The sequence below is a fragment of the Doryrhamphus excisus genome, linkage group LG11, assembly GCF_037039965.1.
Source record: "Doryrhamphus excisus strain RoL-2023G ecotype Guam linkage group LG11, RoL_Dexc_Guam_v1.1, whole genome shotgun sequence".
NCBI lineage: Eukaryota > Metazoa > Chordata > Actinopteri > Syngnathiformes > Syngnathidae > Doryrhamphus > Doryrhamphus excisus.
The window spans coordinates 9,663,190-9,689,000 of NC_136367.1; the positions used below are offsets into that span (position 1 = coordinate 9,663,190).

The following is a 25,811-nucleotide window of genomic DNA, read 5'->3' on the forward strand; positions in this document are numbered from 1 at the left end:
GAGAAGGGTACAACTGTTGGTCGAACCTCTGCTACAAGAGGTCCAATGTGGTTTTTGTCCTGGTCGCGGAACACTAGACCAGCTCTGTTACAAGTTGCTGTGGATGAGTGGTTAAGGCGATGAACTAATCCATTGGGGTTTCCCCGTGCATCAAATACTGCCGACAACGTACAGTTTTGGGGGCACTCTTGGTGTCAAGACATCACTGATGGTGGCGATCCATGGGAAGTCATCAGACCAAAAACATGTCAGGGAATCAATTAAATCCTTTTCAGTCATGGTATAAGGATGCCTGTTACAATAGAGATCTAGGTGAAATTGCCTGCACTCGAAAAAGGAGAGAACCACCTTCGCCGCTGAAATAGCTCAGTTGGGAGAGCGTTAGACTGAAGATCTAAAGGTCCCTGGTTCAATCCCGGGTTTCAGCACAGTCCCTCTTTACGTCCTGACTTGGCTAATAGTCTGAGAAGGCCTTTGCTGAAAGGACCTTCTCACATGAACTCCGACTTTCATGAGCACTGACTTCTTTTTGAAGGGCTCAGCTGTGTTGTACAATCTGACAGTCCTTTGCTGCCACATCGAGGACAATGGACATGACCAGGAAAATGCCAGCTGTGGGATTTCAAGCAGTGCCTTCTGAGAGAAAAGAGTCTTAATCTGGCGCTGAAGACCAATCATCCACACAACCTAAAGTGGTGCCCTGTTCAGGAAAAAACTGTGACCTTGTGAGGTTCGCTGACAATGGAGGACACTCAAAAGGAGCTGGACAAAGCAACACACTCCTCAGCCTCCCTGGGAAAGTCTATTCCAGGGTGCTGGAGAGAAGGGTACAACTGTTGGTCGAACCTCTGCTACAAGAGGTCCAATGTGTTTTTTGTCCTGGTCGCGGAACACTAGACCAGTTCTGTGACAAGTTGTTGTGGCTGAGTGGTTAAGGCGATGAACTAATCCATTGGGGTTTCCCCGTGCATCAAATCCTGCCGACAACATACAGTTTTGGGGGCACTCTTGGTGTCAAGACATCACTGATGGTGGCGATGCATGGGGAGTCATCAGACCGAAAACGTGTCAGGGGATTCATGGGAATTCATGTGAGATCCCCCAAAACCGTGAGCTGCAATACCACTCACAAGTTGTCAAGTCTCATGGTTGCTCATAAAATTGGCAAACACTTTCTATTGCATTTCGACTGATATACAACGGCAGAATCTGTGAGGTTCTGCATCTGTGACAATTTGTTGTGGCCGAGTGGTTAGGAAATTGCCTGGATCTTCATGGTTGCTGACTGAAGGTCCCTTGCATTTCAACTGAAAAATAACGGTATAATCGGTACGGTTCTTTGCAAGTTGTTGTGGCCGAGTGGTTAAGGCGGTGGACTAGAAATCCATTGGGGGTTCCCTGCGCAGGTTCAAATCCTGCCGACAACGTGCAGTTTTGGGGCCACTCGTGGTGCCAAGACTTCACTGACGGTGGCGATCCATGGCAAATCCTCAGACCAAAAACATGTCAGGGAATCAATTAAATCCTTTTCAGTCATGGTGTAAGGACACCTGTTACAATAGAGATGGAAAAAGCAGAGAACCACCTTCGCAGCTGAAATAGCTCAGTTGGGAGAGCATTAGACTGAAGATCTAAAGGTCCCGGGTTTCAGCACAGTCCCTCTTTACGTCCTGACTTGGCAAATAGTTTGAGAAGGCCTTTGCTGAAAGGACTCGATGAACTAATCCATTGGGGTTTCCCCGCACATCAAATCCTGCCGACAACGTACAGTTTTGGGGGCACTCTTGGTGTCAAGACATCACTGATGGTGGCGATCCATGGGAAGTCATCAGACCAAAAACGTGTCAGGGGATTCATGGGAATTCATGTGAGATCCCAGCACCCTGGAATAGACTTTCCCAGGGGAAGTCATCAGACCAAAAACATGTCAGGGGATTCATGGGAATTCATGTGAGATCACCCAAAACCGTGAGCTGCAATACCACTCACAAGTTCAAATCCTGGCCTTTGCTGAAAGGACCTTCTCACATGAACTCTGACTCTCATGAGCACTGACTTCTTCTTGAAGGGCTCAGCTGTGTTGTACAATCTGACAGTCCTTTGCTGCCACATCATTCCAGTCGAAGACAATGGACATGACCAGGAAAATGTCAGCTGTGGGATTTCAAGCAGTGCCTTCTGAGAGAAAAGAGTCTTAATCTGGCGCTGAAGACCAATCATCCACACAACCTAAAGTGGTGCCCTGATCAGGAAAAAAACTGTTCGCTGACAACAGCGGACACTCAAAAGGAGCCGGACAAAGCAACACACTCCTCAGCCTCCCTGGGAAAGTCTATTCCAGGGTGCTGGAGAGAAGGGTACAACAGTGGTTAAGGCGATGAACTAATCCATTGGGGTTTCCCCGTGCATCAAATACTGCCGACAACGTACAGTTTTGGGGGCACTCTTGGTGTCAAGACATCACTGATGGTGGCGATCCATGGGAAGTCATCAGACCAAAAACATGTCAGGGAATCAATTAAATCCTTTTCAGTCATGGTGTAAGGACGCCTGTTACAATAGAGATCTAGGTGAAATTGCCTGCACTGGAAAAAGCAGAGAACCACCTTTGCAGCTGAAATAGCTCAGTTGGGAGAGTGTTAGACTGAAGATATAAAGGTCCCTGGTTCAATCCCGGGTTTCAGCACAGTCCCTCTTTACATCCTGACTTGGCAAATAGTCTGAGAAGGCCTTTGCTGAAAGGACCTTCTCACATGAACTCCGACTTTCATGAGCACTGACTTCTTTTTGAAGGGCTCAGCTGTGTTGTACAATCTGACAGTCCTTTGCTGCCACATCATTCCCATCGAGGACAATGGACATGACCAGGAAAATGCCAGCTGTGGGATTTCAAGCAGTGCCTTCTGAGAGAAAAGAGTCTTAATCTGGCGCTGAAGACCAATCATCCACACAACCTAAAGTGGTGCCCTGTTCAGGAAAATACTGTGACCTTGTGAGGTTCGCTGACAATGGAGGACACTCAAAAGGAGCTGGACAAAGCAACACACTCCTCAGCCTCCCTGGGAAAGTCTATTCCAGGGTGCTGGAGAGAAGGGTACAACTGTTGGTCGAACCTCTGCTACAAGAGGTCCAATGTGGTTTTTGTCCTGGTCGCGGAACACTAGACCAGCTCTGTTACAAGTTGTTGTGGATGAACTAATCCATTGGGGTTTCCCCGCACATCAAATCCTGCCGACAACGTACAGTTTTGGGGGCACTCTTGGTGTCAAGACATCACTGATGGTGGCGATCCATGGGAAGTCATCAGACCAAAAACGTGTCAGGGGATTCATGGGAATTCATGTGAGATCCCAGCACCCTGGAATAGACTTTCCCAGGGGAAGTCATCAGACCAAAAACATGTCAGGGGATTCATGGGAATTCATGTGAGATCACCCAAAACCGTGAGCTGCAATACCACTCACAAGTTCAAATCCTGGCCTTTGCTGAAAGGACCTTCTCACATGAACTCTGACTCTCATGAGCACTGACTTCTTCTTGAAGGGCTCAGCTGTGTTGTACAATCTGACAGTCCTTTGCTGCCACATCATTCCAGTCGAAGACAATGGACATGACCAGGAAAATGTCAGCTGTGGGATTTCAAGCAGTGCCTTCTGAGAGAAAAGAGTCTTAATCTGGCGCTGAAGACCAATCATCCACACAACCTAAAGTGGTGCCCTGATCAGGAAAAAAACTGTTCGCTGACAACAGCGGACACTCAAAAGGAGCCGGACAAAGCAACACACTCCTCAGCCTCCCTGGGAAAGTCTATTCCAGGGTGCTGGAGAGAAGGGTACAACAGTTGGTCGAACCTCTGCTACAAGAGGTCCAATGTGGTTTTTGTCCTGGTCGCGGAACACTAGACCAGCTCTGTTACAAGTTGTTGTGGATGAGTGGTTAAGGCGATGAACTAATCCATTGGGGTTTCCCCGTGCATCAAATACTGCCGACAACGTACAGTTTTGGGGGCACTCTTGGTGTCAAGACATCACTGATGGTGGCGATCCATGGGAAGTCATCAGACCAAAAACATGTCAGGGAATCAATTAAATCCTTTTCAGTCATGGTGTAAGGACGCCTGTTACAATAGAGATCTAGGTGAAATTGCCTGCACTGGAAAAAGCAGAGAACCACCTTTGCAGCTGAAATAGCTCAGTTGGGAGAGTGTTAGACTGAAGATCTAAAGGTCCCTGGTTCAATCCCGGGTTTCAGCACAGTCCCTCTTTACATCCTGACTTGGCTAATAGTCACATGAACTCCGACTTTCATGAGCACTGACTTCTTTTTGAAGGGCTCAGCTGTGTTGTACAATCTGACAGTCCTTTGCTGCCACATCATTCCAGTCGAAGACAATGGACATGACCAGGAAAATGCCAGCTGTGGGATTTCAAGCAGTGCCTTCTGAGAGAAAAGAGTCTTAATCTGGCGCTGAAGACCAATCATCCACACAACCTAAAGTGGTGCCCTGATCAGGAAAAAAACTGTGACCTTGTGAGGTTCGCTGACAACAGCGGACACTCAAAAGGAGCCGGACAAAGCAACACACTCCTCAGCCTCCCTGGGAAAGTCTATTCCAGGGTGCTGGAGAGAAGGGTACAGCAGTTGGTCGAACCTCTGCTACAAGAGGTCCAATGTGGTTTTTGTCCTGGTCGCGGAACACTAGACCAGCTCTGTTACAAGTTGTTGTGGATGAGTGGTTAAGGCGATGAACTAATCCATTGGGGTTTCCCCGTGCATCAAATACTGCCGACAACGTACAGTTTTGGGGGCACTCTTGGTGTCAAGACATCACTGATGGTGGCGATCCATGGGAAGTCATCAGACCAAAAACATGTCAGGGAATCCATTAAATCCTTTTCAGTCATGGTGTAAGGACGCCTGTTACAATAGAGCTCTAGGTGAAATTGCCTGCACTAGAAAAAGCAGAGAACCACCTTCGCAGCTGAAATAGGTCAGTTGGGAGAGCGTTAGACTGAAGATCTAAAGGTCCCTGGTTCAATTCCGGGTTTCAGCACAGTCCCTCTTTACATCCTGACTTGGCAAATAGTCTGAGAAGGCCTTTGCTGAAAGGACCTTCTCACATGAACTCCGACTTTCATGAGCACTGACTTCTTTTTGAAGGGCTCAGCTGTGTTGTACAATCTGACAGTCCTTTGCTGCCACATCATTCCCATCGAGGACAATGGACATGACCAGGAAAATGCCAGCTGTGGGATTTCAAGAAGTGCCTTCTGAGAGAAAAGAGTCTTAATCTGGCGCTGAAGACCAATCATCCACACAACCTAAAGTGGTGCCCTGTTCAGGAAAAAACTGTGACCTTGTGAGGTTCGCTGACAATGGAGGACACTCAAAAGGAGCTGGACAAAGCAACACACTCATCAGCCTCCCTGGGAAAGTCTATTCCAGGGTGCTGGAGAGAAGGGTACAACTGTTGGTCGAACCTCTGCTACAAGAGGTCCAATGTGGTTTTTGTCCTGGTCGCGGAACACTAGACCAGCTCTGTTACAAGTTGCTGTGGATGAGTGGTTAAGGCGATGAACTAATCCATTGGGGTTTCCCCGTGCATCAAATACTGCCGACAACGTACAGTTTTGGGGGCACTCTTGGTGTCAAGACATCACTGATGGTGGCGATCCATGGGAAGTCATCAGACCAAAAACATGTCAGGGAATCAATTAAATCCTTTTCAGTCATGGTATAAGGACGCCTGTTACAATAGAGATCTAGGTGAAATTGCCTGCACTCGAAAAAGGAGAGAACCACCTTCGCCGCTGAAATAGCTCAGTTGGGAGAGCGTTAGACTGAAGATCTAAAGGTCCCTGGTTCAATCCCGGGTTTCAGCACAGTCCCTCTTTACGTCCTGACTTGGCTAATAGTCTGAGAAGGCCTTTGCTGAAAGGACCTTCTCACATGAACTCCGACTTTCATGAGCACTGACTTCTTTTTGAAGGGCTCAGCTGTGTTGTACAATCTGACAGTCCTTTGCTGCCACATCGAGGACAATGGACATGACCAGGAAAATGCCAGCTGTGGGATTTCAAGCAGTGCCTTCTGAGAGAAAAGAGTCTTAATCTGGCGCTGAAGACCAATCATCCACACAACCTAAAGTGGTGCCCTGTTCAGGAAAAAACTGTGACCTTGTGAGGTTCGCTGACAATGGAGGACACTCAAAAGGAGCTGGACAAAGCAACACACTCCTCAGCCTCCCTGGGAAAGTCTATTCCAGGGTGCTGGAGAGAAGGGTACAACTGTTGGTCGAACCTCTGCTACAAGAGGTCCAATGTGTTTTTTGTCCTGGTCGCGGAACACTAGACCAGTTCTGTGACAAGTTGTTGTGGCTGAGTGGTTAAGGCGATGAACTAATCCATTGGGGTTTCCCCGTGCATCAAATCCTGCCGACAACATACAGTTTTGGGGGCACTCTTGGTGTCAAGACATCACTGATGGTGGCGATGCATGGGGAGTCATCAGACCGAAAACGTGTCAGGGGATTCATGGGAATTCATGTGAGATCCCCCAAAACCGTGAGCTGCAATACCACTCACAAGTTGTCAAGTCTCATGGTTGCTCATAAAATTGGCAAACACTTTCTATTGCATTTCGACTGATATACAACGGCAGAATCTGTGAGGTTCTGCATCTGTGACAATTTGTTGTGGCCGAGTGGTTAGGAAATTGCCTGGATCTTCATGGTTGCTGACTGAAGGTCCCTTGCATTTCAACTGAAAAATAACGGTATAATCGGTACGGTTCTTTGCAAGTTGTTGTGGCCGAGTGGTTAAGGCGGTGGACTAGAAATCCATTGGGGGTTCCCTGCGCAGGTTCAAATCCTGCCGACAACGTGCAGTTTTGGGGCCACTCGTGGTGCCAAGACTTCACTGACGGTGGCGATCCATGGCAAATCCTCAGACCAAAAACATGTCAGGGAATCAATTAAATCCTTTTCAGTCATGGTGTAAGGACACCTGTTACAATAGAGATGGAAAAAGCAGAGAACCACCTTCGCAGCTGAAATAGCTCAGTTGGGAGAGCATTAGACTGAAGATCTAAAGGTCCCGGGTTTCAGCACAGTCCCTCTTTACGTCCTGACTTGGCAAATAGTTTGAGAAGGCCTTTGCTGAAAGGACTCGATGAACTAATCCATTGGGGTTTCCCCGCACATCAAATCCTGCCGACAACGTACAGTTTTGGGGGCACTCTTGGTGTCAAGACATCACTGATGGTGGCGATCCATGGGAAGTCATCAGACCAAAAACGTGTCAGGGGATTCATGGGAATTCATGTGAGATCCCAGCACCCTGGAATAGACTTTCCCAGGGGAAGTCATCAGACCAAAAACATGTCAGGGGATTCATGGGAATTCATGTGAGATCACCCAAAACCGTGAGCTGCAATACCACTCACAAGTTCAAATCCTGGCCTTTGCTGAAAGGACCTTCTCACATGAACTCTGACTCTCATGAGCACTGACTTCTTCTTGAAGGGCTCAGCTGTGTTGTACAATCTGACAGTCCTTTGCTGCCACATCATTCCAGTCGAAGACAATGGACATGACCAGGAAAATGTCAGCTGTGGGATTTCAAGCAGTGCCTTCTGAGAGAAAAGAGTCTTAATCTGGCGCTGAAGACCAATCATCCACACAACCTAAAGTGGTGCCCTGATCAGGAAAAAAACTGTTCGCTGACAACAGCGGACACTCAAAAGGAGCCGGACAAAGCAACACACTCCTCAGCCTCCCTGGGAAAGTCTATTCCAGGGTGCTGGAGAGAAGGGTACAACAGTGGTTAAGGCGATGAACTAATCCATTGGGGTTTCCCCGTGCATCAAATACTGCCGACAACGTACAGTTTTGGGGGCACTCTTGGTGTCAAGACATCACTGATGGTGGCGATCCATGGGAAGTCATCAGACCAAAAACATGTCAGGGAATCAATTAAATCCTTTTCAGTCATGGTGTAAGGACGCCTGTTACAATAGAGATCTAGGTGAAATTGCCTGCACTGGAAAAAGCAGAGAACCACCTTTGCAGCTGAAATAGCTCAGTTGGGAGAGTGTTAGACTGAAGATATAAAGGTCCCTGGTTCAATCCCGGGTTTCAGCACAGTCCCTCTTTACATCCTGACTTGGCAAATAGTCTGAGAAGGCCTTTGCTGAAAGGACCTTCTCACATGAACTCCGACTTTCATGAGCACTGACTTCTTTTTGAAGGGCTCAGCTGTGTTGTACAATCTGACAGTCCTTTGCTGCCACATCATTCCCATCGAGGACAATGGACATGACCAGGAAAATGCCAGCTGTGGGATTTCAAGCAGTGCCTTCTGAGAGAAAAGAGTCTTAATCTGGCGCTGAAGACCAATCATCCACACAACCTAAAGTGGTGCCCTGTTCAGGAAAATACTGTGACCTTGTGAGGTTCGCTGACAATGGAGGACACTCAAAAGGAGCTGGACAAAGCAACACACTCCTCAGCCTCCCTGGGAAAGTCTATTCCAGGGTGCTGGAGAGAAGGGTACAACTGTTGGTCGAACCTCTGCTACAAGAGGTCCAATGTGGTTTTTGTCCTGGTCGCGGAACACTAGACCAGCTCTGTTACAAGTTGTTGTGGATGAGTGGTTAAGGCGATGAACTAATCCATTGGGGTTTCCCCGTGCATCAAATACTGCCGACAACGTACAGTTTTGGGGGCACTCTTGGTGTCAAGACAGGGAGAGAAAAAGGAGAGAACCACCTTCGCCGCTGAAATAGCTCAGTTGGGAGAGCGTTAGACTGAAGATCTAAAGGTCCCTGGTTCAATCCCGGGTTTCAGCACAGTCCCTCTTTACGTCCTGACTTGGCTAATAGTCTGAGAAGGCCTTTGCTGAAAGGACCTTCTCACATGAACTCCGACTTTCATGAGCACTGACTTCTTTTTGAAGGGCTCAGCTGTGTTGTACAATCTGACAGTCCTTTGCTGCCACATCGAGGACAATGGACATGACCAGGAAAATGCCAGCTGTGGGATTTCAAGCAGTGCCTTCTGAGAGAAAAGAGTCTTAATCTGGCGCTGAAGACCAATCATCCACACAACCTAAAGTGGTGCCCTGTTCAGGAAAAAACTGTGACCTTGTGAGGTTCGCTGACAATGGAGGACACTCAAAAGGAGCTGGACAAAGCAACACACTCCTCAGCCTCCCTGGGAAAGTCTATTCCAGGGTGCTGGAGAGAAGGGTACAACTGTTGGTCGAACCTCTGCTACAAGAGGTCCAATGTGGTTTTTGTCCTGGTCGCGGAACACTAGACCAGTTCTGTGACAAGTTGTTGTGGCTGAGTGGTTAAGGCGATGAACTAATCCATTGGGGTTTCCCCGTGCATCAAATCCTGCCGACAACATACAGTTTTGGGGGCACTCTTGGTGTCAAGACATCACTGATGGTGGCGATGCATGGGGAGTCATCAGACCGAAAACGTGTCAGGGGATTCATGGGAATTCATGTGAGATCCCCCAAAACCGTGAGCTGCAATACCACTCACAAGTTGTCAAGTCTCATGGTTGCTCATAAAATTGGCAAACACTTTCTATTGCATTTCGACTGATATACAACGGCAGAATCTGTGAGGTTCTGCATCTGTGACAATTTGTTGTGGCCGAGTGGTTAGGAAATTGCCTGGATCTTCATGGTTGCTGACTGAAGGTCCCTTGCATTTCAACTGAAAAATAACGGTATAATCGGTACGGTTCTTTGCAAGTTGTTGTGGCCGAGTGGTTAAGGCGGTGGACTAGAAATCCATTGGGGGTTCCCCGCGCAGGTTCAAATCCTGCCGACAACGTGCAGTTTTGGGGCCACTCGTGGTGCCAAGACTTCACTGACGGTGGCGATCCATGGCAAATCCTCAGACCAAAAACATGTCAGGGAATCAATAAAATCCTTTTCAGTCATGGTGTAAGGACACCTGTTACAATAGAGATGGAAAAAGCAGAGAACCACCTTCGCAGCTGAAATAGCTCAGTTGGGAGAGCATTAGACTGAAGATCTAAAGGTCCCGGGTTTCAGCACAGTCCCTCTTTACGTCCTGACTTGGCAAATAGTTTGAGAAGGCCTTTGCTGAAAGGACTCGATGAACTAATCCATTGGGGTTTCCCCGCACATCAAATCCTGCCGACAACGTACAGTTTTGGGGGCACTCTTGGTGTCAAGACATCACTGATGGTGGCGATCCATGGGAAGTCATCAGACCAAAAACGTGTCAGGGGATTCATGGGAATTCATGTGAGATCCCAGCACCCTGGAATAGACTTTCCCAGGGGAAGTCATCAGACCAAAAACATGTCAGGGGATTCATGGGAATTCATGTGAGATCACCCAAAACCGTGAGCTGCAATACCACTCACAAGTTCAAATCCTGGCCTTTGCTGAAAGGACCTTCTCACATGAACTCTGACTCTCATGAGCACTGACTTCTTCTTGAAGGGCTCAGCTGTGTTGTACAATCTGACAGTCCTTTGCTGCCACATCATTCCAGTCGAAGACAATGGACATGACCAGGAAAATGTCAGCTGTGGGATTTCAAGCAGTGCCTTCTGAGAGAAAAGAGTCTTAATCTGGCGCTGAAGACCAATCATCCACACAACCTAAAGTGGTGCCCTGATCAGGAAAAAAACTGTTCGCTGACAACAGCGGACACTCAAAAGGAGCCGGACAAAGCAACACACTCCTCAGCCTCCCTGGGAAAGTCTATTCCAGGGTGCTGGAGAGAAGGGTACAACAGTTGGTCGAACCTCTGCTACAAGAGGTCCAATGTGGTTTTTGTCCTGGTCGCGGAACACTAGACCAGCTCTGTTACAAGTTGTTGTGGATGAGTGGTTAAGGCGATGAACTAATCCATTGGGGTTTCCCCGTGCATCAAATACTGCCGACAACGTACAGTTTTGGGGGCACTCTTGGTGTCAAGACATCACTGATGGTGGCGATCCATGGGAAGTCATCAGACCAAAAACATGTCAGGGAATCAATTAAATCCTTTTCAGTCATGGTGTAAGGACGCCTGTTACAATAGAGATCTAGGTGAAATTGCCTGCACTGGAAAAAGCAGAGAACCACCTTTGCAGCTGAAATAGCTCAGTTGGGAGAGTGTTAGACTGAAGATATAAAGGTCCCTGGTTCAATCCCGGGTTTCAGCACAGTCCCTCTTTACATCCTGACTTGGCAAATAGTCTGAGAAGGCCTTTGCTGAAAGGACCTTCTCACATGAACTCCGACTTTCATGAGCACTGACTTCTTTTTGAAGGGCTCAGCTGTGTTGTACAATCTGACAGTCCTTTGCTGCCACATCATTCCCATCGAGGACAATGGACATGACCAGGAAAATGCCAGCTGTGGGATTTCAAGCAGTGCCTTCTGAGAGAAAAGAGTCTTAATCTGGCGCTGAAGACCAATCATCCACACAACCTAAAGTGGTGCCCTGTTCAGGAAAATACTGTGACCTTGTGAGGTTCGCTGACAATGGAGGACACTCAAAAGGAGCTGGACAAAGCAACACACTCCTCAGCCTCCCTGGGAAAGTCTATTCCAGGGTGCTGGAGAGAAGGGTACAACTGTTGGTCGAACCTCTGCTACAAGAGGTCCAATGTGGTTTTTGTCCTGGTCGCGGAACACTAGACCAGCTCTGTTACAAGTTGTTGTGGATGAGTGGTTAAGGCGATGAACTAATCCATTGGGGTTTCCCCGTGCATCAAATACTGCCGACAACGTACAGTTTTGGGGGCACTCTTGGTGTCAAGACATCACTGATGGTGGCGATCCATGGGAAGTCATCAGACCAAAAACATGTCAGGGAATCCATTAAATCCTTTTCAGTCATGGTGTAAGGACGCCTGTTACAATAGAGCTCTAGGTGAAATTGCCTGCACTAGAAAAAGCAGAGAACCACCTTCGCAGCTGAAATAGCTCAGTTGGGAGAGCGTTAGACTGAAGATCTAAAGGTCCCTGGTTCAATTCCGGGTTTCAGCACAGTCCCTCTTTACATCCTGACTTGGCAAATAGTCTGAGAAGGCCTTTGCTGAAAGGACCTTCTCACATGAACTCCGACTTTCATGAGCACTGACTTCTTTTTGAAGGGCTCAGCTGTGTTGTACAATCTGACAGTCCTTTGCTGCCACATCATTCCCATCGAGGACAATGGACATGACCAGGAAAATGCCAGCTGTGGGATTTCAAGAAGTGCCTTCTGAGAGAAAAGAGTCTTAATCTGGCGCTGAAGACCAATCATCCACACAACCTAAAGTGGTGCCCTGTTCAGGAAAAAACTGTGACCTTGTGAGGTTCGCTGACAATGGAGGACACTCAAAAGGAGCTGGACAAAGCAACACACTCATCAGCCTCCCTGGGAAAGTCTATTCCAGGGTGCTGGAGAGAAGGGTACAACTGTTGGTCGAACCTCTGCTACAAGAGGTCCAATGTGGTTTTTGTCCTGGTCGCGGAACACTAGACCAGCTCTGTTACAAGTTGCTGTGGATGAGTGGTTAAGGCGATGAACTAATCCATTGGGGTTTCCCCGTGCATCAAATACTGCCGACAACGTACAGTTTTGGGGGCACTCTTGGTGTCAAGACATCACTGATGGTGGCGATCCATGGGAAGTCATCAGACCAAAAACATGTCAGGGAATCAATTAAATCCTTTTCAGTCATGGTATAAGGACGCCTGTTACAATAGAGATCTAGGTGAAATTGCCTGCACTCGAAAAAGGAGAGAACCACCTTCGCCGCTGAAATAGCTCAGTTGGGAGAGCGTTAGACTGAAGATCTAAAGGTCCCTGGTTCAATCCCGGGTTTCAGCACAGTCCCTCTTTACGTCCTGACTTGGCTAATAGTCTGAGAAGGCCTTTGCTGAAAGGACCTTCTCACATGAACTCCGACTTTCATGAGCACTGACTTCTTTTTGAAGGGCTCAGCTGTGTTGTACAATCTGACAGTCCTTTGCTGCCACATCGAGGACAATGGACATGACCAGGAAAATGCCAGCTGTGGGATTTCAAGCAGTGCCTTCTGAGAGAAAAGAGTCTTAATCTGGCGCTGAAGACCAATCATCCACACAACCTAAAGTGGTGCCCTGTTCAGGAAAAAACTGTGACCTTGTGAGGTTCGCTGACAATGGAGGACACTCAAAAGGAGCTGGACAAAGCAACACACTCCTCAGCCTCCCTGGGAAAGTCTATTCCAGGGTGCTGGAGAGAAGGGTACAACTGTTGGTCGAACCTCTGCTACAAGAGGTCCAATGTGGTTTTTGTCCTGGTCGCGGAACACTTGACAAGTTGTTGTGGCTGAGTGGTTAAGGCGATGAACTAATCCATTGGGGTTTCCCCGTGCATCAAATCCTGCCGACAACATACAGTTTTGGGGGCACTCTTGGTGTCAAGACATCACTGATGGTGGCGATGCATGGGGAGTCATCAGACCGAAAACGTGTCAGGGGATTCATGGGAATTCATGTGAGATCCCCCAAAACCGTGAGCTGCAATACCACTCACAAGTTGTCAAGTCTCATGGTTGCTCATAAAATTGGCAAACACTTTCTATTGCATTTCGACTGATATACAACGGCAGAATCTGTGAGGTTCTGCATCTGTGACAATTTGTTGTGGCCGAGTGGTTAGGAAATTGCCTGGATCTTCATGGTTGCTGACTGAAGGTCCCTTGCATTTCAACTGAAAAATAACGGTATAATCGGTACGGTTCTTTGCAAGTTGTTGTGGCCGAGTGGTTAAGGCGGTGGACTAGAAATCCATTGGGGGTTCCCCGCGCAGGTTCAAATCCTGCCGACAACGTGCAGTTTTGGGGCCACTCGTGGTGCCAAGACTTCACTGACGGTGGCGATCCATGGCAAATCCTCAGAGCAAAAACATGTCAGGGAATCAATTAAATCCTTTTCAGTCATGGTGTAAGGACACCTGTTACAATAGAGATGGAAAAAGCAGAGAACCACCTTCGCAGCTGAAATAGCTCAGTTGGGAGAGCATTAGACTGAAGATCTAAAGGTCCCGGGTTTCAGCACAGTCCCTCTTTACGTCCTGACTTGGCAAATAGTTTGAGAAGGCCTTTGCTGAAAGGACTCGATGAACTAATCCATTGGGGTTTCCCCGCACATCAAATCCTGCCGACAACGTACAGTTTTGGGGGCACTCTTGGTGTCAAGACATCACTGATGGTGGCGATCCATGGGAAGTCATCAGACCAAAAACGTGTCAGGGGATTCATGGGAATTCATGTGAGATCCCAGCACCCTGGAATAGACTTTCCCAGGGGAAGTCATCAGACCAAAAACATGTCAGGGGATTCATGGGAATTCATGTGAGATCATCCAAAACCGTGAGCTGCAATACCACTCACAAGTTCAAATCCTGGCCTTTGCTGAAAGGACCTTCTCACATGAACTCTGACTCTCATGAGCACTGACTTCTTCTTGAAGGGCTCAGCTGTGTTGTACAATCTGACAGTCCTTTGCTGCCACATCATTCCAGTCGAAGACAATGGACATGACCAGGAAAATGCCAGCTGTGGGATTTCAAGCAGTGCCTTCTGAGAGAAAAGAGTCTTAATCTGGCGCTGAAGACCAATCATCCACACAACCTAAAGTGGTGCCCTGATCAGGAAAAAAACTGTGACCTTGTGAGGTTCGCTGACAACAGCGGACACTCAAAAGGAGCCGGACAAAGCAACACACTCCTCAGCCTCCCTGGGAAAGTCTATTCCAGGGTGCTGGAGAGAAGGGTACAGCAGTTGGTCGAACCTCTGCTACAAGAGGTCCAATGTGGTTTTTGTCCTGGTCGCGGAACACTAGACCAGCTCTGTTACAAGTTGTTGTGGATGAGTGGTTAAGGCGATGAACTAATCCATTGGGGTTTCCCCGTGCATCAAATACTGCTGACAACGTACAGTTTTGGGGGCACTCTTGGTGTCAAGACATCACTGATGGTGGCGATCCATGGGAAGTCATCAGACCAAAAACATGTCAGGGAATCCATTAAATCCTTTTCAGTCATGGTGTAAGGACGCCTGTTACAATAGAGCTCTAGGTGAAGTTGCCTGCACTAGAAAAAGCAGAGAACCACCTTCGCAGCTGAAATAGCTCAGTTGGGAGAGCGTTAGACTGAAGATCTAAAGGTCCCTGGTTCAATTCCGGGTTTCAGCACAGTCCCTCTTTACATCCTGACTTGGCAAATAGTCTGAGAAGGCCTTTGCTGAAAGGACCTTCTCACATGAACTCCGACTTTCATGAGCACTGACTTCTTTTTGAAGGGCTCAGCTGTGTTGTACAATCTGACAGTCCTTTGCTGCCACATCATTCCCATCGAGGACAATGGACATGACCAGGAAAATGCCAGCTGTGGGATTTCAAGCAGTGCCTTCTGAGAGAAAAGAGTCTTAATCTGGCGCTGAAGACCAATCATCCACACAACCTAAAGTGGTGCCCTGTTCAGGAAAATACTGTGACCTTGTGAGGTTCGCTGACAATGGAGGACACTCAAAAGGAGCTGGACAAAGCAACACACTCCTCAGCCTCCCTGGGAAAGTCTATTCCAGGGTGCTGGAGAGAAGGGTACAACTGTTGGTCGAACCTCTGCTACAAGAGGTCCAATGTGGTTTTTGTCCTGGTCGCGGAACACTAGACCAGCTCTGTTACAAGTTGTTGTGGATGAGTGGTTAAGGCGATGAACTAATCCATTGGGGTTTCCCCGTGCATCAAATACTGCCGACAACGTACAGTTTTGGGGGCACTCTTGGTGTCAAGACATCACTGATGGGGGCGATCCTTCGGAAGTCATCAGACCAAAAACATGTCAGGGAATCCATTAAATCCTTTTCAGTCATGGTGTAAGGACACCTGTTACACTAGAGATGGAAAAAGCAGAGAACCACCTTCACAGCTGAAATAGCTCAGTTGGGAGAGCATTAGACTGAAGATCTAAAGTTCCCGGGTTTCAGCACAGTCCCTCTTTACGTCCTGACTTGGCAAATAGTTTGAGAAGGCCTTTGCTGAAAGGACCTTCTCACATGAACTGTGACTCTCATGAGCACTGACTTCTTCTTGAATGGCTCAGCTGTGTTGTACAATCTGACAGTCCTTTGCTGCCACATCATTCCAGTCGAAGACAATGGACATGACCAGGAAAATGCCAGCTGTGGGATTTCAAGCAGTGCCTTCTGAGAGAAAAGAGTCTTAATCTGGCGCTGAAGACCAATCATCCACACAACCTAAAGTCACTAGACCTTCTCTGTGACAAGTTGTTGTGGCCGAGTGGTTAAAGGCTCCCTGGGAAAGTATATTCCATGGTGCTGGAGAGAAGTGTACAACTGTTGGTCGAAACTCTGCTACAAGAGGTCCAATGTGGGTTTTCGTCCTGGTCGCGGAACACTAGACCAGCTCTGTGACAAGTTGTTGTTGCCGAGTGGTTAAGGCGATGAACTAATCCATTGGGGTTTCCCCGCACATCAAATCCTGCCGACAACGTACAGTTTTGGGGGCACTCTTGGTGTCAAGACATCACTGATGGTGGCGATCCATGGGAAGTCATCAGACCAAAAACGTGTCAGGGGATTCATGGGAATTCATGTGAGATCCCAGCACCCTGGAATAGACTTTCCCAGGGGAAGTCATCAGACCAAAAACATGTCAGGGGTTTCATGGGAATTCATGTGAGATCACCCAAAACCGTGAGCTGCAATACCACTCACAAGTTCAAATCCTGGCCTTTGCTGAAAGGACCTTCTCACATGAACTCTGACTCTCATGAGCACTGACTTCTTCTTGAAGGGCTCAGCTGTGTTGTACAATCTGACAGTCCTTTGCTGCCACATCATTCCAGTCGAAGACAATGGACATGACCAGGAAAATGCCAGCTGTGGGATTTCAAGCAGTGCCTTCTGAGAGAAAAGAGTCTTAATCTGGCGCTGAAGACCAATCATCCACACAACCTAAAGTCACTAGACCTTCTCTGTGACAAGTTGTTGTGGCCGAGTGGTTAAAGGCTCCCTGGGAAAGTATATTCCATGGTGCTGGAGAGAAGTGTACAACTGTTGGTCGAAACTCTGCTACAAGAGGTCCAATGTGGTTTTCGTCCTGGTCGCGGAACACTAGACCAGCTCCCTGGAATAGACTTTCCCAGGGGAAGTCATCAGACCTTGTGAGGTTCGCTGACAATGGAGGACACTCAAAAGGAGCTGGACAAAGCAACACACTCCTCAGCCTCCCTGGGAAAGTCTATTCCAGGGTGCTGGAGAGAAGGGTACAACTGTTGGTCGAACCTCTGCTACAAGAGGTCCAATGTGGTTTAAGTCCTGGTCGCGGAACACTAGACCAGCTCTGTTACAAGTTGTTGTGGATGAGTGGTTAAGGCGATGAACTAATCCATTGGGGTTTCCCCGTGCATCAAATACTGCCGACAACGTACAGTTTTGGGGGCACTCTTGGTGTCAAGACATCACTGATGGTGGCGATCCATGGGAAGTCATCAGACCAAAAACATGTCAGGGAATCCATTAAATCCTTTTCAGTCATGGTGTAAGGACACCTGTTACACTAGAGATGGAAAAAGCAGAGAACCACCTTCACAGCTGAAATAGCTCAGTTGGGAGAGCATTAGACTGAAGATCTAAAGTTCCCGGGTTTCAGCACAGTCAATCAAATCCTGCCGACAACATACAGTTTTGGGGGCACTCTTGGTGTCAAGACATCACTGATGGTGGCGATGCATGGGGAGTCATCAGACCGAAAACGTGTCAGGGGATTCATGGGAATTCATGTGAGATCCCCCAAAACCGTGAGCTGCAATACCACTCACAAGTTGTCAAGTCTCATGGTTGCTCATAAAATTGGCAAACACTTTCCATTGCATTTCGACTGATATACAACGGCAGAATCTGTGAGGTTCTGCATCTGTGACAATTTGTTGTGGCCGAGTGGTTAGGAAATTGCCTGGATCTTCATGGTTGCTGACTGAAGGTCCCTTGCATTTCAACTGAAAAATAACGGTATAATCGGTACGGTTCTTTGCAAGTTGTTGTGGCCGAGTGGTTAAGGCGATGGACTAGAAATCCATTGGGGGTTCCCCGCGCAGGTTCAAGTCCTGCCGACAACGTGCAGTTTTGGGGCCACTCGTGGTGCCAAGACTTCACTGACGGTGGCGATCCATGGCAAATCCTCAGACCAAAAACATGTCAGGGAATCAATTAAATCCTTTTCAGTCATGGTGTAAGGACACCTGTTACAATAGAGATGGAAAAAGCAGAGAACCACCTTCGCAGCTGAAATAGCTCAGTTGGGAGAGCATTAGACTGAAGATCTAAAGGTCCCGGGTTTCAGCACAGTCCCTCTTTACGTCCTGACTTGGCAAATAGTTTGAGAAGGCCTTTGCTGAAAGGACCTTCTCACATGAACTCTGACTCTCATGAGCACTGACTTCTTCTTGAAGGGCTCAGCTGTGTTGTACAATCTGACAGTCCTTTGCTGCCACATCATTCCAGTCGAAGACAATGGACATGACCAGGAAAATGCCAGCTGTGGGATTTCAAGCAGTGCCTTCTCAGAGAAAAGAGTCTTAATCTGGCGCTGAAGACCAATCATCCACACAACCTAAAGTCACTAGACCTTCTCTGTGACAAGTTGTTGTGGCCGAGTGGTCAAAGGCTCCCTGGGAAAGTATATTCCATGGTGCTGGAGAGAAGTGTACAACTGTTGGTCGAAACTCTGCTACAAGAGGTCCAATGTGGTTTTCGTCCTGGTCGCGGAACACTAGACCAGCTCTGTGACAAGTTGTTGTTGCCGAGTGGTTAAGGCGATGAACTAATCCATTGGGGTTTCCCCGCACATCAAATCCTGTCGACAACGTACAGTTTTGGGGGCACTCTTGGTGTCAAGACATCACTGATGGTGGCGATCCATGGGAAGTCATCAGACCAAAAACGTGTCAGGGGATTCATGGGAATTCATGTGAGATCCCAGCACCCTGGAATAGACTTTCCCAGGGGAAGTCATCAGACCAAAAACATGTCAGGGGATTCATGGGAATTCATGTGAGATCACCCAAAACCATGAGCTGCAATACCACTCACAAGTTCAAATCCTGGCCTTTGCTGAAAAGACCTTCTCACATGAACTCTGACTCTCATGAGCACTGACTTCTTCTTGAAGGGCTCAGCTGTGTTGTACAATCTGACAGTCCTTTGCTGCCACATCATTCCCATCGAGGACAATGGACATGACCAGGAAAATGCCAGCTGTGGGATTTCAAGCAGTGCCTTCTGAGAGAAAAGAGTCTTAATCTGGCGCTGAAGACCAATCATCCACACAACCTAAAGTGGTGCCCTGATCAGGAAAAAAACTGTGACCTTGTGAGGTTCGCTGACAACGGAGGACACTCAAAAGGAGCCGGACAAAGCAACACACTCCTCAGCCTCTCTGGGAAAGTCTATTCCAGGGTGCTGGAGAGAAGGGTACAACTGTTGGTCGAACCTCTGCTACAAGAGGTCCAATGTGGTTTTTGTCCTGGTCGCGGAACACTAGACCAGCTCTGTTACAAGTTGTTGTGGATGAGTGGTTAAGGCGATGAACTAATCCATTGGGGTTTCCCCGTGCATCAAATACTGCCGACAACGTACAGTTTTGGGGGCACTCTTGGTGTCAAGACATCACTGATGGTGGCGATGCATGGGGAGTCATCAGACCAAAAACATGTCAGGGAATCCATTAAATCCTTTTCAGTCATGGTGTAAGGACGCCTGTTACAATAGAGATCTAGGTGAAATTGCCTGCACTGGAAAAAGCAGAGAACCACCTTCGCAGCTGAAATAGCTCAGTTGGGAGAGCGTTAGACTGAAGATCTAAAGGTCCCTGGTTCAATCCCGGGTTTCAGCACAGTCCCTCTTTACGTCCTGACTTGGCTAATAGTCTGAGAAGGCCTTTGCTGAAAGGACCTTCTCACATGAACTCCGACTTTCATGAGCACTGACTTCTTTTTGAAGGGCTCAGCTGTGTTGTACAATCTGACAGTCCTTTGCTGCCACATCGAGGACAATGGACATGACCAGGAAAATGCCAGCTGTGGGATTTCAAGCAGTGCCTTCTGAGAGAAAAGAGTCTTAATCTGGCGCTGAAGACCAATCATCCACACAACCTAAAGTGGTGCCCTGTTCAGGAAAAAACTGTGACCTTGTGAGGTTCGCTGACAATGGAGGACACTCAAAAGGAGCTGGACAAAGCAACACACTCCTCAGCCTCCCTGGGAAAGTCTATTCCAGGGTGCTGGAGAGAAGGGTACAACTGTTGGTCGAACCTCTGCTACAAGAGGTCCAATGTGGTTTAAGTCCTGGTCGCGGAACACTAGACCAGCTCTGTGACAAGTTGTTGTGGCTGAGTGGTTAAGGCGATGAACTAATCCATTGGGGTTTCCCCGTGCATCAAATCCTGCCGACAACATACAGTTTTGGGGGCACTCTTGGTGTCAAGACATCACTGATGGTGGCGATGCATGGGGAGTCATCAGACCGAAAACGTGTCAGGGGATTCATGGGAATTCATGTGAGATCCCCCAAAACCGTGAGCTGCAATACCACTCACAAGTTGTCAAGTCTCATGGTTGCTCATAAAATTGGCAAACACTTTCCATTGCATTTCGACTGATATACAACGGCAGAATCTGTGAGGTTCTGCATCTGTGACAATTTGTTGTGGCCGAGTGGTTAGGAAATTGCCTGGATCTTCATGGTTGCTGACTGAAGGTCCCTTGCATTTCAACTGAAAAATAACGGTATAATCGGTACGGTTCTTTGCAAGTTGTTGTGGCCGAGTGGTTAAGGCGATGGACTAGAAATCCATTGGGGGTTCCCCGCGCAGGTTCAAGTCCTGCCGACAACGTGCAGTTTTGGGGCCACTCGTGGTGCCAAGACTTCACTGACGGTGGCGATCCATGGCAAATCCTCAGACCAAAAACATGTCAGGGAATCAATTAAATCCTTTTCAGTCATGGTGTAAGGACACCTGTTACAATAGAGATGGAAAAAGCAGAGAACCACCTTCGCAGCTGAAATAGCTCAGTTGGGAGAGCATTAGACTGAAGATCTAAAGGTCCCGGGTTTCAGCACAGTCCCTCTTTACGTCCTGACTTGGCAAATAGTTTGAGAAGGCCTTTGCTAAAAGGACCTTCTCACATGAACTCTGACTCTCATGAGCACTGACTTCTTCTTGAAGGGCTCAGCTGTGTTGTACAATCTGACAGTCCTTTGCTGCCACATCATTCCAGTCGAAGACAATGGACATGACCAGGAAAATGCCAGCTGTGGGATTTCAAGCAGTGCCTTCTGAGAGAAAAGAGTCTTAATCTGGCGCTGAAGACCAATCATCCACACAACCTAAAGTCACTAGACCTTCTCTGTGACAAGTTGTTGTGGCCGAGTGGTTAAAGGCTCCCTGGGAAAGTATATTCCATGGTGCTGGAGAGAAGTGTACAACTGTTGGTCGAAACTCTGCTACAAGAGGTCCAATGTGGTTTTCGTCCTGGTCGCGGAACACTAGACCAGCTCTGTGACAAGTTGTTGTTGCCGAGTGGTTAAGGTGATGAACTAATCCATTGGGGTTTCCCCGCACATCAAATCCTGTCGACAACGTACAGTTTTGGGGGCACTCTTGGTGTCAAGACATCACTGATGGTGGCGATCCATGGGAAGTCATCAGACCAAAAACGTGTCAGGGGATTCATGGGAATTCATGTGAGATCCCAGCACCCTGGAATAGACTTTCCCAGGGGAAGTCATCAGACCAAAAACATGTCAGGGGATTCATGGGAATTCATGTGAGATCACCCAAAACCGTGAGCTGCAATACCACTCACAAGTTCAAATCCTGGCCTTTGCTGAAAGGACCTTCTCACATGAACTCCGACTTTCATGAGCACTGACTTCTTTTTGAAGGGCTCAGCTGTGTTGTACAATCTGACAGTCCTTTGCTGCCACATCATTCCCATCGAGGACAATGGACATGACCAGGAAAATGCCAGCTGTGGGATTTCAAGCAGTGCCTTCTGAGAGAAAAGAGTCTTAATCTGGCGCTGAAGACCAATCATCCACACAACCTAGAGTGGTGCCCTGTTCAGGAAAAAACTGTGAACTTGTGAGGTTCGCTGACAATGGAGGACACTCAAAAGGAGCTGGACAAAGCAACACACTCCTCAGCCTCCCTGGGAAAGTCTATTCCAGGGTGCTGGAGAGAAGGGTACAACTGTTGGTCGAACCTCTGCTACAAGAGGTCCAATGTGGTTTTTGTCCTGGTCGCGGAACACTAGACCAGCTCTGTGACAAGTTGTTGTGGCTGAGTGGTTAAGGCGATGAACTAATCCATTGGGGTTTCCCCGTGCATCAAATCCTGCCGACAACATACAGTTTTGGGGGCACTCTTGGTGTCAAGACATCACTGATGGTGGCGATGCATGGGGAGTCATCAGACCGAAAACGTGTCAGGGGATTCATGGGAATTCATGTGAGATCCCCCAAAACCGTGAGCTGCAATACCACTCACAAGTTGTCAAGTCTCATGGTTGCTCATAAAATTGGCAAACACTTTCCATTGCATTTCGACTGATATACAACGGCAGAATCTGTGAGGTTCTGCATCTGTGACAATTTGTTGTGGCCGAGTGGTTAGGAAATTGCCTGGATCTTCATGGTTGCTGACTGAAGGTCCCTTGCATTTCAACTGAAAAATAACGGTATAATCGGTACGGTTCTTTGCAAGTTGTTGTGGCCGAGTGGTTAGGGCGATGGACTAGAAATCCATTGGGGGTTCCCCGCGCAGGTTCAAATCCTGCCGACAACGTGCAGTTTTGGGGCCACTCGTGGTGCCAAGGCTTCACTGACGGTGGCGATCCATGGCAAATCCTCAGACCAAAAACATGTCAGGGAATCAATTAAATCCTTTTCAGTCATGGTGTAAGGACACCTGTTACAATAGAGATGGAAAAAGCAGAGAACCACCTTCGCAGCTGAAATAGCTCAGTTGGGAGATCATTAGACTGAAGATCTAAAGGTCCCGGGTTTCAGCACAGTCCCTCTTTACGTCCTGACTTGGCAAATAGTTTGAGAAGGCCTTTGCTGAAAGGACCTTCTCACATGAACTCTGACTCTCATGAGCACTGACTTCTTCTCGAAGGGCTCAGCTGTGTTGTACAATCTGACAGTCCTTTGCTGCCACATCATTCCAGTCGAAGACAATGGACATGACCAGGAAAATGCCAGCTGTGGGATTTCAAGCAGTGCCTTCTGAGAGAAAAGAGTCTTAATCTGGCGCTGAAGACCAATCATCCACACAACCTAAAGTCACTAGACCTTCTCTGTGACAAGTTGTTGTGGCCGAGTGGTTAAAGGCTCCCTGGGAAAGTATATTCCATGGTGCTGGAGAGAAGTGTACAACTGTTGGTCGAAACTCTGCTACAAGAGGTCCAATGTGGTTTTCGTCCTGGTCGCGGAACACTAGACCAGCTCTGTGACAAGTTGTTGTTGCCGAGTGGTTAAGGCGATGAACTAATCCATTGGGGTTTCCCCGCACATCAAATCCTGCCGACAACGTACAGTTTTGGGGGCACTCTTGGTGTCAAGACATCACTGATGGTGGCGATCCATGGGAAGTCATCAGACCAAAAACGTGTCAGGGGATTCATGGGAATTCATGTGAGATCCCAGCACCCTGGAATAGACTTTCCCAGGGGAAGTCATCAGACCAAAAACATGTCAGGGGATTCATGGGAATTCATGTGAGATCACCCAAAACCGTGAGCTGCAATACCACTCACAAGTTCAAATCCTGGCCTTTGCTGAAAGGACCTTCTCACATGAACTCTGACTCTCATGAGCACTGACTTCTTCTTGAAGGGCTCAGCTGTGTTGTACAATCTGACAGTCCTTTGCTGCCACATCATTCCCATCGAGGACAATGGACATGACCAGGAAAATGCCAGCTGTGGGATTTCAAGCAGTGCCTTCTGAGAGAAAAGAGTCTTAATCTGGCGCTGAAGACCAATCATCCACACAACCTAAAGTGGTGCCCTGTTCAGGAAAAAACTGTGACCTTGTGAGGTTCGCTGACAATGGAGGACACTCAAAAGGAGCTGGACAAAGCAACACACTCCTCAGCCTCCCTGGGGAAGTCTATTCCAGGGTGCTGGAGAGAAGGGTACAACTGTTGGTCGAACCTCTGCTACAAGAGGTCCAATGTGGTTTTTGTCCTGGTCGCGGAACACTAGACCAGCTCTGTGACAAGTTGTTGTGGCTGAGTGGTTAAGGCGATGAACTAATCCATTGGGGTTTCCCCGTGCATCAAATACTGCCGACAACATACAGTTTTGGGGGCACTCTTGGTGTCAAGACATCACTGATGGTGGCGATGCATGGGGAGTCATCAGACCGAAAACGTGTCAGGGGATTCATGGGAATTCATGTGAGATCCCCCAAAACCGTGAGCTGCAATACCACTCACAAGTTGTCAAGTCTCATGGTTGCTCATAAAATTGGCAAACACTTTCCATTGCATTTCGACTGATATACAACGGCAGAATCTGTGAGGTTCTGCATCTGTGACAATTTGTTGTGGCCGAGTGGTTAGGAAATTGCCTGGATCTTCATGGTTGCTGACTGAAGGTCCCTTGCATTTCAACTGAAAAATAACGGTATAATCGGTACGGTTCTTTGCAAGTTGTTGTGGCCGAGTGGTTAAGGCGATGGACTAGAAATCCATTGGGGGTTCCCCGCGCAGGTTCAAATCCTGCCGACACCGTGCAGTTTTGGGGCCACTCGTGGTGCCAAGGCTTCACTGACGGTGGCGATCCATGGCAAATCCTCAGACCAAAAACATGTCAGGGAATCAATTAAATCCTTTTCAGTCATGGTGTAAGGACACCTGTTACAATAGAGATGGAAAAAGCAGAGAACCACCTTCGCAGCTGAAATAGCTCAGTTGGGAGATCATTAGACTGAAGATCTAAAGGTCCCGGGTTTCAGCACAGTCCCTCTTTACGTCCTGACTTGGCAAATAGTTTGAGAAGGCCTTTGCTGAAAGGACCTTCTCACATGAACTCTGACTCTCATGAGCACTGACTTCTTCTTGAAGGGCTCAGCTGTGTTGTACAATCTGACAGTCCTTTGCTGCCACATCATTCCAGTCGAAGACAATGGACATGACCAGGAAAATGCCAGCTGTGGGATTTCAAGCAGTGCCTTCTGAGAGAAAAGAGTCTTAATCTGGCGCTGAAGACCAATCATCCACACAACCTAAAGTCACTAGACCTTCTCTGTGACAAGTTGTTGTGGCCGAGTGGTTAAAGGCTCCCTGGGAAAGTATGTTCCATGGTGCTGGAGAGAAGTGTACAACTGTTGGTCGAAACTCTGCTACAAGAGGTCCAATGTGGTTTTCGTCCTGGTCGCGGAACACTAGACCAGCTCTGTGACAAGTTGTTGCTGCCGAGTGGTTAAGGCGATGAACTAATCCATTGGGGTTTCCCCGCACATCAAATCCTGCCGACAACGTACAGTTTTGGGGGCACTCTTGGTGTCAAGACATCACTGATGGTGGCGATCCATGGGAAGTCATCAGACCAAAAACGTGTCAGGGGATTCATGGGAATTCATGTGAGATCCCAGCACCCTGGAATAGACTTTCCCAGGGGAAGTCATCAGACCAAAAACATGTCAGGGGATTCATGGGAATTCATGTGAGATCACCCAAAACCGTGAGCTGCAATACCACTCACAAGTT

The 25,811-nt window shown here is 48.0% G+C and overlaps 15 non-coding genes across 15 annotated transcripts; all 15 read left to right on the top strand.

Annotated features, from left to right (window-relative positions):
- Positions 1–355: 355 nt before the first annotated feature.
- Positions 356–428, top strand: trnaf-gaa (transfer RNA phenylalanine (anticodon GAA)). The gene has a single exon. It is a non-coding gene; the product is annotated as a tRNA-Phe (tRNA).
- A 917-nt stretch (positions 429–1,345) lies between these two features.
- On the top strand, positions 1,346–1,427 carry trnas-aga (transfer RNA serine (anticodon AGA)). The gene has a single exon. It is a non-coding gene; the product is annotated as a tRNA-Ser (tRNA).
- A 4,382-nt stretch (positions 1,428–5,809) lies between these two features.
- Positions 5,810–5,882, top strand: trnaf-gaa (transfer RNA phenylalanine (anticodon GAA)). The gene has a single exon. It is a non-coding gene; the product is annotated as a tRNA-Phe (tRNA).
- Positions 5,883–6,799: 917 nt separating this feature from the next.
- Positions 6,800–6,881, top strand: trnas-aga (transfer RNA serine (anticodon AGA)). The gene has a single exon. It is a non-coding gene; the product is annotated as a tRNA-Ser (tRNA).
- A 1,893-nt stretch (positions 6,882–8,774) lies between these two features.
- trnaf-gaa (transfer RNA phenylalanine (anticodon GAA)) lies at positions 8,775–8,847 on the top strand. Its single transcript has one exon. It is a non-coding gene; the product is annotated as a tRNA-Phe (tRNA).
- A 917-nt stretch (positions 8,848–9,764) lies between these two features.
- Positions 9,765–9,846, top strand: trnas-aga (transfer RNA serine (anticodon AGA)). The gene has a single exon. It is a non-coding gene; the product is annotated as a tRNA-Ser (tRNA).
- Positions 9,847–11,953: 2,107 nt separating this feature from the next.
- On the top strand, positions 11,954–12,026 carry trnaf-gaa (transfer RNA phenylalanine (anticodon GAA)). Its single transcript has one exon. It is a non-coding gene; the product is annotated as a tRNA-Phe (tRNA).
- A 756-nt stretch (positions 12,027–12,782) lies between these two features.
- trnaf-gaa (transfer RNA phenylalanine (anticodon GAA)) lies at positions 12,783–12,855 on the top strand. Its single transcript has one exon. It is a non-coding gene; the product is annotated as a tRNA-Phe (tRNA).
- Positions 12,856–13,760: 905 nt separating this feature from the next.
- On the top strand, positions 13,761–13,842 carry trnas-aga (transfer RNA serine (anticodon AGA)). Its single transcript has one exon. It is a non-coding gene; the product is annotated as a tRNA-Ser (tRNA).
- Positions 13,843–15,133: 1,291 nt separating this feature from the next.
- trnaf-gaa (transfer RNA phenylalanine (anticodon GAA)) lies at positions 15,134–15,206 on the top strand. The gene has a single exon. It is a non-coding gene; the product is annotated as a tRNA-Phe (tRNA).
- Positions 15,207–18,071: 2,865 nt separating this feature from the next.
- Positions 18,072–18,153, top strand: trnas-aga (transfer RNA serine (anticodon AGA)). The gene has a single exon. It is a non-coding gene; the product is annotated as a tRNA-Ser (tRNA).
- Positions 18,154–19,855: 1,702 nt separating this feature from the next.
- Positions 19,856–19,928, top strand: trnaf-gaa (transfer RNA phenylalanine (anticodon GAA)). The gene has a single exon. It is a non-coding gene; the product is annotated as a tRNA-Phe (tRNA).
- Positions 19,929–20,845: 917 nt separating this feature from the next.
- Positions 20,846–20,927, top strand: trnas-aga (transfer RNA serine (anticodon AGA)). The gene has a single exon. It is a non-coding gene; the product is annotated as a tRNA-Ser (tRNA).
- Positions 20,928–22,798: 1,871 nt separating this feature from the next.
- Positions 22,799–22,880, top strand: trnas-aga (transfer RNA serine (anticodon AGA)). Its single transcript has one exon. It is a non-coding gene; the product is annotated as a tRNA-Ser (tRNA).
- Positions 22,881–24,751: 1,871 nt separating this feature from the next.
- Positions 24,752–24,833, top strand: trnas-aga (transfer RNA serine (anticodon AGA)). The gene has a single exon. It is a non-coding gene; the product is annotated as a tRNA-Ser (tRNA).
- The last annotated feature ends 978 nt before the right edge of the window (positions 24,834–25,811 follow it).